Source organism: Pipra filicauda, unplaced genomic scaffold, assembly GCF_003945595.2.
Source record: "Pipra filicauda isolate LSUMZ 115617 unplaced genomic scaffold, ASM394559v2 scaffold413_size774581_pilon, whole genome shotgun sequence".
NCBI lineage: Eukaryota > Metazoa > Chordata > Aves > Passeriformes > Pipridae > Pipra > Pipra filicauda.
In genome coordinates, this window is record NW_024104547.1 from 189797 (window position 1) to 199956 (window position 10160).

Consider the following 10160-nt stretch of genomic DNA (forward strand, 5'->3'; position numbering starts at 1 on the left):
GGCTTTAGCCAACATCAAGGCTCTGCCATGCTTTGTGTCCCCATTTTAAGTGACAGACACGGATGTACCAGCCTGATCTCCCTGGTCACTATTTCACGTGGATCATTTTCAGCAGTAAAGGTGAGGACCACTTGTAAGAACAACCGTGTGTCCTCCTGGCAGAGCTCCCTGGAAAAAAACATGGCAAATCCCTGCAGGGGCACCACAGTGGGTTCTGAGGCTGCCTGATGAAGGGTAGCAGAGACCAAGGAAACTTTATTCCTCTTGGTTGACCCTTCTGCCAAATATCACCCACCTATTGTATTTCTCACAAGGACATTTCTCTGCCAAAATGCCTAAGTGGTGCCACCTGATCTAAGTGACCAGGAGAGAGCCTACATTTTCTTTCCTGCAGTACCAGCACAGTGGGCTCATTTTCCATGTTGGCACAAGCAGCACTACTGAACATTTCTTCTCTTTCTCCTCCCCTTTTCTTCCCAGCACAGTGTAGTTTCTCCTGCTTTGAGGGCTTCCACACCCAGAAGTTCAGAGCCAGTGGTGCCTTTGCTGTAGCATAACTGAGACACACTGAGAAAAGCTCTGGGGAGGGTCACCATGGGGCCCAGGGAGTTTAGTTCAGAGCTTCCAGGGCGGGCTTGGACAAGAAATCTCCATCCTACTAAACCCAAGCGTGATTATGACCAACCACCACCACCTTGCTGGGCCTTCCCCAGCATTTCCTGCAGGCTCAGCATCCCACAGTGATCCCGCAGAACATCCTTCTGCAAGCATTAAAGCTTTTTTTTCCCACTTTACAGCTTCCCTCTCCTCAGCCTGGGGTTTTATTAACCTCACTCGCTGTGCTGAATAACTCTGTGCTGCCTGCTCTGCTGGCCTGGTTGGGGTGGGTTGGTGCCGGGGTGAACTCGGGAACGGGGACACACGCCCTGCCAGGAGCTGCCGGCCGATCACGCCCAGGCTTAATGATTTTCCTAATTCAGAACTGGGACTGTTTTGACTGCAGACAAGCCATGTGATGTGGATCTGCTTCTTAATCACATCAGACTCCTCAGGTTTCCGACGTGGAATGCTCATAAGTTCAAAATTCGTGTCTGAAACACATGCTGCTGCATCTTTGTGTGGAAAACATTCCTGTTGGCAAGCTCTGCAGGAGTGCTTATAAAGAACAAATATCAAAGTGTGACAACCACAGCTGATTACAAATAGCAGGAACATTTGCAGAGCACTGCTCTGCAGAGCTGGCCCCACACAAGAGGCTTATCTGGCTGCCACCAACGCGCAGCCCGGGGGCTCCCAGGGGACCATCAGACTCCTGGCATTGGTGCCCATGAGCTGCAGAGCTGCCTCACCAAAGCCAGGAAAAATCACATAAAAGTTGTAAGCAGGGTGGTGAAAATGGATGAAGGATAAATAGGCAGCAGCAAATGGAAGCAGAAGGGATATTACATAGAATCACAGAATGTGCTGAGTTGGAGGGGCCCACAAGGATCATCCAGTCCAACCCCTGGCCCTGCACAGGCCCAGCCCCAAGAGTCACCCCCTGTGCCCCAGAGGATCAGCCAAACCCTCCTGGAGCTCTGGCAGCCTTGGGGCTGTGCCCACTGCCCTGGGGAGCCTGGGCAGTGCCCAACCAGCCTCTGGGGGAAGAACCTTTGGCTGAGATCCAACCTGAGCCTGCCCTGACACAGCTCCAGCCATTCCCTGGCTGCTGTCCCTGGTCCCCCCAGAGCAGAGCTCAGTCCCTGCCCCTCCTCTGCCCCTGCCCAGGCAGTTGGAACTGCACTGAGGTCTCCCCTCAGTCTCCTCTGCTCCAGCTGAACACACCAAGTGCCCTCAGTGTCCTCACACGCTTCAAATCAAGGCCCTTCCCCATCTCCCTGTCCCTCCTTTGGACACTCTCCAATGGCTCAATCTCTTCCTTCCATTGTGTCCCCCCAAACTGCCCCAATGTTGAGGTGAGGCCACCCCAGGGCAGAGCAGAGCGGGACAATCCCCTCCCTGATGCCCCAGGACAGGGATGTCCCTCCTGGCTGCCAGGGCACTGCTGACTCAGGGACAACTGGGCATCCAGCAGGACCCCCAGGGCCCTTTCCCAGTTCTGCTTTCCAGCCTCTCATTCCCAGTCTGTACAAACATCCAGGGTTGCCCCATCCCAGGGTAGAATCCAGCACTTCCCCCTGTTGAACTTCATTAGTGGAGAAGCAGAAGAGTTTGGATCCTGCCATGGCCTGCACAAAGGCAGAGTGATGGACGTACACAAGTTATTCTTGTGCTGCCTTTTTTAAGCTGGAACAAGGAGCAGGTTAAAGAACCTTTTCCCATCAGTGCTGCAGAACATGCTCTTCCACAGCAAATCACACCTCAAAATACCACAACATGTTCCTACAGCCAAACAAACCACCTCATTGTCATGCTAAGTTTTAATATCTTTGCAAAGTATGGTGCCTTGGGTTCTCTATTTGCATCCCCAACAACATGAAGCTGGCCTTCCTCACATCAGTTACGGGATGGTCTGTGGGTTTTATGGGAATCAGGAGGCAGTCCAGAGAACTTCTTCCTGGATGTCACTGCTGAAGTGGTGATGCAGTCAGAGCCCCACAGCCTGCTGGCAGTCAGTGCTCTCAGATATTAAATAAATGTTCGTGGACAATTTTCAGGGTACGTATTGTACCATCTGTCAGAGCAGCACGGGGAGCTTTTAATTACGGTTTGCACTCTGTCTTTAGGCACCTGGATTCATTTTTTCATCCTGTTTATTACTGATGATGATTTGCTAAAAAGTGCTTTACTCCTGTTTTCTGCTCTTCCCTTGCAGCAGCTGGGCTGGAAATGGAGATGGGGAGGTGTCAGAGGTGTGCAGTGGGTGAGCACACCTCTTGCTCAGCCAATTCTCAGTGCAGGGGAAAAACCATGGGCATTCTCAGGTTTATCTTTGGAATAATTTTCCTGGAGACTCACTTGCAGAGGGAAAATGGATCACAGCAACTTCCCAGAGGAAGGAGATCTTGATGGGCTGATCCCCCAGCGTGGGCAGCAGGGCAGGGGGGATTCTGCCCCTCTGCCCCCTCAGCTGAGACCCCCCTGCAGAGCTGCTCCAGCCCTGGGGAACAGCACAGGGAGGACGTGGAGCTGCTGGAGAGAGTCCAGAGGAGGCACCAAGATATCAGAGGGATGGAGCAGCTCTGCTGGGAGGAAAGGCTGGGAGAGTTGGGATTGTTCAGCCTGGAGAAGGAAAGCTTTGGGGTGACCTGATTGTGGCCTTCCAGTGCCTGAGGGAGTCAACAGGAAAGATGGAGAGAGACTATTTCCAAGGGCCTGGAGTGCCAGGACAAGGGAGAATGGCTTCAAACTGTCAGAGGGCGGGGTTAGATGGGATATTGGGATGGAATTCTTGGCTATGAGGGTGGGGAGGCCCTGGCACAGGTTGCCCAGAGAAGCTGTGGCTGCCCCTGGATCCCTGAAAGTGTCCAAGGCCAGGTTGGATGGGGCTTGGAGCAACCTGGGCTAGTGGAAGGTGTCCCTGCCCATGGCAGGGGTGGAACTGGATGTTCTTTAAGGTCCCTTCCAACCCAAACCATTCTATGATTCTATGGCTCTGTGATGTAGAAGGAACTCAGCCCAGCTCCAGTGTTTCCACACATCTGTTGGCAGCCCCTGCAGTAACAACCCCCCTCACTCACTCTCTCCCCACAACTTGGATATTTCAGACCAATTTGCTCTTGTCAGCTCAGCCACGAGACAGGTACTGGTGGAGGTTTGCAGCTCTGTTATTGAAGTTACTGCCTGTGGGTTGTGAGCATCAAGGGATGGCTCTGAAATCATCACTAAGCTGCAGTGAATAATGTCCTCAAGCTGTGCTTGCTGGAGTAGCTGTAATTCCACTCCGGAAAGCAGAACACGGGAATGGCAGAGGTCAGAGAGGACCTGCTGCCTGCATGTTGGGGCCAGGTGGGATTGCATCACCTTCCAGTGACTTCTCCAGCGACAAAGTGCTGCTCTGAATTTTAGCATTCCATGCCCACCCCCCTCCAGGGCTCACAGAAGGAAGGTGTGGTCTCCTGATGCGCACAGAAAACCCGAATCTGTCTTTCAGGGGGGATAAAACAGACACTCAGCCCATTTTCCCAATAAAAAAGTGCCCATGGAACAATAAGGGCACAGACCCAAAAGAGGTGGGAAAACCCAGGCTGCCAGAGATAGCTGCATCCATGATATGGCAGTTTCAATGAGTAATCACTTGCCAATACATATGGTGTTTTGTAGATGTGAAATGTCATGGAACATAACGTACTGATATGTTTAAAAATAAATTGCTGGGATAGCTTAAGAAATAAATGACTGAAGTGGAGGGACTTGTGGTGCATTTTGCTGTGGATTAATTTTGTCGTTCGATTTGGGTAAAGCTTGATTCAGGTGTCAAACTAAGTATTGACTTAATAAACTGGGGGGGGGTTTGCTTGCTCTCTGAGGAGTACTGGGGAACGAGGTCAGTTTCTTAATTAATTTATGCAAATTGCTATTTCCTTCTACTCCATCTAAATGTTAGTGACACCTGTCTTATCTCCTTACAGTTAATTGCACGGCTACAAACAGGGAACCACGCACAGGACTTCAGGAAAGTCACCAGCAGGGACGATGACACTCTCAAAATGGACCCAGAAGAGCTGCAAAATGACCATAATAATGATTTAGGTGGGCACACACAGTTTGAAGCATCAATCAAAGCCCTCAGCCCAGTTCAGCATCAGGAGGTGTTACCCGAGGGCACTGGGCCCCCATCACAGATGGAACAAAGATATCCCTGCAGGAGCCTCGAGCATCAGGGTGAGCTCCTGGCTGCCTGTCACACTGACCTCCCAAATCCAGAGTTTGCCCTGCAAGGGGGTTGGAAGTAGGTGATCTTTAAGGTCCCTTGCAGGCCAAACCATTCCATGATTCTGTGACTCTGAGAGTACCTTCACTGAGCCTGGTCTGGTGGCATGTCCTGCTCACTGCAGGGGAGTTGGATTGGATGTCCTTTAAAGGTCCCTTCTAACCAAACTCTCTTCTGATTCTAAGATTTCTCCATCCATAGAACTGTGCTAGAAACCGAGAGATTAATTAATAGAGAGCAAGGAGCTGTGAGATGCCCTCCACCTCTGGGAACAGCTGTTGGGACAGAAGGGCAGGGAGCTGTGGAGGTGGGCAGGAAGGCACCTGGGTCTGCTGAGGTCACTGGAATAACAGTCACAAGGAAGCTGGAGAGGGATCCTTCATCAGGAACTGGGGTGACAGCACAAGGGGGAATGGCTTCAAACTGGCAGGGAGCAGGTTTAGATTGGATATTGGTAAGAAATTCTTCCCTGTGAGGGTGGGGAGGCCCTGGCACAGGTTGCCCAGAGAAGCTGTGGCTGCCCCTGGATCCCTGGAAGTGTCCAAGGCCAGGTTGGACAGGGCTTGGAGCAACCTGGGCTAGTGGAAGGTGTCCCTGCCCATGGCAGGGATGGGACTGGATGAGCTTTAAGTTCCCTTCCAACCCAAACCATTCCATGATTCTATAATTCTATGAAATAGTATAAATTCCTGCCCCATTGGGATTGGGATAAGGGAAACAGTCACCTTCAGCTCCAGTTACTGCAATGGGAATGGTGCACCCAAAATCTTCTGATTTTTCCTTCTCTCATCCCCTATCAACGGGTTATTTGTGGAAGAGCAAGTCTTCAAGATACCCAAAAAAATCACACCTGTGTTCATTTTGCTAGTAACACTCCAAGTAGGTTTTGGGTTTTTTTTTAATTTCACGTGTTTTGATTAAGGCACAAAGAAGAAATCGAGTGGTACAAAATCTCAGCAAAGGGAAGGGAGTGGAGGAGATGCTGGTGCAGCTGCACAGAGCAACCAGCTTGGTCTGAATGCCAATTTTTGGGGCTTCCTAATGATTTCATCACAGACAGGACAAACTGGATCAGCTGCAAGCTGGGTCCATGCAGATGTACCAGGAAAATTTGCCTGTTTTCCTGGTGGAAGATATTCCAAAACCACTCAGCAAATGGCAAGTGCTTATTTCCAGGATAATTTGTTGCTATTTCCTTTGGATCTTTTGCTTGTTTCGTGAGAGAAAAAAAAATACAAGTTTCATTTAATAAAAAACATCATTGGGCACAAAACTTCGATGTTCTGCAAAAAAAAAAAAACCCACAACATGTACAGATTTTAAAACTGAGTTCTAGGCTGTTTGTTTGGGTTTTTGTAGGTTTTTTTTTTTTTTAAGAAAACCTGCTTTTTTCAAAATTCCAAAGCCTCCAGCATTATTTCCAAGAGGTTCTTCATGTTTTATTCCCTTCCCTTTTTTTTTTTATTTATTTCTGTAGAACTATTCGAAAATTTGGCCAAGGTGAAAAAAAAATAATCACGGAAGCTGTGTCTGTCATGAAAGTTACTTTTACTGGCAAAATCCAGCTCAGACATGAGGACACAACATGCCCTTGGCTGCACAGAAGGGGACCAGCCTCGGCCCAGTGGGAGGGCTGGAGGCAGGGCTGGAGCCTGGGCCATTCCCACCCCTGTGGCACAGCAGGTTTCCTCCCTCTCTGTTGCTTTTTGATGAGTGGTGTAAATAGTGGAGGCACTTTTCCCTATGAAAATATTCCATGTTTTTGCAAGTTCACACAATGACAGCATCACAGAATAGGTCAAGTAGGAAGGGACCCAGAAGGATCATCCAGTCCAACCCCTGGCCCTGCACAGGCCCAGCCCCAAGAGTCACCCCCTGTGCCCCAGAGGATCAGCCAAACCCTCCTGGAGCTCTGGCAGCCTTGGGGCTGTGCCCACTGCCCTGGGGAGCCTGGGCAGTGCCCAACCAGCCTCTGGGGGAAGAACCTTTGGCTGAGATCCAACCTGGGCCTGCCCTGACACAGCTCCAGCCATTCCCTGGCTGCTGTCCCTGGTCCCCCCAGAGCAGAGCTCAGTCCCTGCCCCTCCTCTGCCCCTGCCCAGGCAGTTGGAACTGCACTGAGGTCTCCCCTCAGCCTCCTCCTCTGCTCTGGCCAGCCCTGCACACCCCAGACCCCACAGCTGGACTGCACCAGGCTCAGTCCTGAGCAGCCTCCAGCCCGGACGAGCCCGAACCAGCCTCTGCCCGAGCCCTTCTCCTCTGCTCCGGAGCCGACTCCAGCGGCTTCTCCCAGAATAACTCCCAGTGCGGAGCCACTGGCATGCGAGGAGGAGCCCGGCACAGGCAGGTACCTCAAACACGGAAGGAAATTTGGTGTTTGAGGGAAGTGTGAGACTGTGGGAAGCGTCTGGAGCGCCGAGGCTCGGCGGCTGGCGGGCGCGCGGTGCCAGCCTGGCAGCCAGCTGCCACCGTCCTTATGGCTCTGCCTACATGCATCCCCTCTGCAGCGATTCCCAAATGTGCAATATCAACATTGCAGTAGCACAGGGCTTTCGCATGTAATTATCCCAAGGTTTATTTGAATAAAAAGCGGGCGGGGAGGGGGAGGCAGAGCCCATCTCTCTCCCTCTTGCAGATCACGGGAAGTCTGTCAGGGCTCGGGAGCGCCGACAGACAGCGGGAGCACAGACACAGCCATGGCTGTGTTTGCTTTGAAGCGTGCTGCTAAAACATGTTGCCATTGAGATTCCCAAGCCCCACATTTTAAAATATTCATTGCCACAGCCCAGTTTCTCTCCCAAGGAGCAGAAATCCAGGCGGAGACGAGAGTCTATCTGGCATCCCCTTGTGGCTTTGCTTCTCCCTGCTGCGATGGGAGAGCAAGTCACACAAGCAAAGGACACCCCAGACCTTCATGGACTGGTGCCAGACCTCGTGGAAGAGAAGAGAGTGTCCTCACATCGTTATCTCTTCAACATCTGTAGCCTGGAGTTCTGGGATAAGGGATCAATAATGATGAATCCATAATAAAGGCTCTGGAAGGAGTAACCATAGTCTTATTAAGAGCTGCAACGAGGAGCAGTAGCAGTTTGGGTAAACTCCTCTAGTGACACCCTCAGAGCCACCTGGGCACCACTAGAGATGTCCAGTGTGCTGTGTCCAGGGGCAGGATGGACACACGGGTGCAGCTTTCCAGCACAGGCCATGGATCTGCTCTTCCTGAGGTCAGGAGCTCTGCGTGCTCTGCTTGTCTTTCGGGATCTCATCCACTGCCTCGCTTGCTGCTGCCACCCAGAGATGTCACAAGTGGCCTTAAGTAAGAAAAACCCACACTCACTCATGACCTACAACAGTGCCAGTCAAGTTTTATACTCCCAGAGATTCCCCCGAGGTCCTGCTCACAAAGACCACATTTTGGAAGGACTCAAAGTGCAGAGCATCCCCCCAAGGCAACTGCAGCTGCTTCAGAATGACCTGGTTTGGGGGCAGGGGTCCTGTTTCAAAGAGCCCAAGCACTTTGCTGCGTGTGCAGGGACCAATTCAGCAGCAGCCCCGTGAAAAGGCTGGGATCAGGAGGTGCCCCAGGGCTTCAAACTGTGTCTGCAAATTGCCAAGTGCAGATGTTCTTTGCACACAGTTCTCTCAGCAACCTGCAGACCAAACCATCATTTTTTGTGGGTCAAATTTCATTAAGGAGGGCCGGATGCTTGGAAGACATTTACCATTTGTCTCTGGTTATTGTCCTGGTGATTTACATAATGGATTAGTACAGATTAGCCCAGCGTTTGGAGAGGCCCTGGGTTGCTTTGCATGCACCATAGGCAAAGGATTCAGGCTGTAAATGGGATGATCTAATAACAAGCATAATTGCTGTTTTATAGACTATAAGTACTGCCATGTCAGTAGCTCGTCTAACTCTACAGTGAGGCCATTGTACAAATATAAATCCCCCAGTCACCAAACAGCTCTTCAGAGGCTCCTCCGAGCTCCAGCTCCAGCAAGTGGCCTCACAATGCCTTGGATGCACAGGGGACACTGAACACCTGCACTGCGAGCCACCAGCAGCAAATTAATTGATCCAATCCTTTAAAGCTTCTAGGCTGAGCATCAGGAGATACAGGGCTCCCTTGGTGCAAATATTTCTGCTTTCCCAATGCCCAGAGAGGGGGAAACTGAGGCAGGAACGCAGTTTCCTTTTGCACAGAGTATAGGAGGGGGGTTCTCTTTATCCTCCCCCGATCCCAGTGCTTTTATCTTTGATTCTCTTGAAGGCAAATTCAGGGTTCAACAATTAATTTCTCTCAGGTATTTTGCAGTGCTCTGGAGCAAGGCAACCTCACACTGTTAATATTACAAAGCTGTTGGGAGAAGGAGACGTCGGCAATTGCGACAGCACTTTTGAATCATTCATAATTTTGCACAGGGGCAACTTCTGTAGGTGTCTCGTTTCCTCTATGTTCATAATGTTTTAGGGCTAAAAATAACAAGGAATTTCTGTTCAAAGTGTAAGTGAGGAACCAGAATTGCCAAGGAACCCGAGAGTCAAGCAGTAGTGGGGACATCAGAGCTTTCCAGAGCCGCAGCCACAAACCCAATTAATCCTGGCTTAGGCAGGATGAAAACGTGCAGCTGCAGAGATTCACAGCCAGTGCTCAGAAACAGCTTCAGCTTCCCCATATGCAGATTAGAGGGGGAAATTCTGGGGGGAAAATTAGTTTGAGCTCATTTGTGACCACAAACAGTGAAAAACTGCGGCCACCGGAGTGCCCGGATTGCATCTCTCTGGAATTTTGATGGAAAAAGTGATGCTTTGGGGCATCAGAGCTGCCCCCATTGCCTGGGTCAAAATACTGAAGGGGTTTTAAGCTGTTACTGTTCTTGGAACCTTTCTTGCAGGTGGGCTTTGGTTTCTTTGCTGGAGCTGCCTGGGCTTGGCCATGGAGCCATCCAGCTGGGGTTGGGGATGGGAACCAAGGCTGCAGGAGGAGCATGGCCATTGCTTCCTCAGAGGCACCAAAGCTTTGGGAAATCACAGGTAAAGCAGCCTGGAGAGCTGGAAGTGGGGTAAACCCTCGTGGTTGCCCAGGAGAGTGTGTGCTGGGCTGATCCCCCAGTGTGGGCAGCAGGGCAGGGGGGATTCTGCCCCTCTGCCCCTCAGCTGAGACCCCCCTGCAGAGCTGCTCCAGCCCTGGGGAACAGCACAGGGAGGACGTGGAGCTGCTGGAGAGAGTCCAGAGGAGGCACCAAGATGGTCAGAGGGATGGAGCAGCTCTGCTGGGAGGAAAGG

General features: G+C 51.3%; 1 long non-coding RNA gene across 1 annotated transcript; it reads left to right on the forward strand.

Annotated features, from left to right (window-relative positions):
* Positions 1 to 3662: 3662 nt before the first annotated feature.
* Positions 3663 to 7917, forward strand: LOC114000669. Its single transcript, XR_003545337.2, has 3 exons — positions 3663 to 3742; positions 4572 to 4692; positions 7676 to 7917. It is a non-coding gene; the product is annotated as an uncharacterized LOC114000669 (long non-coding RNA).
* Positions 7918 to 10160: the final 2243 nt, after the last annotated feature.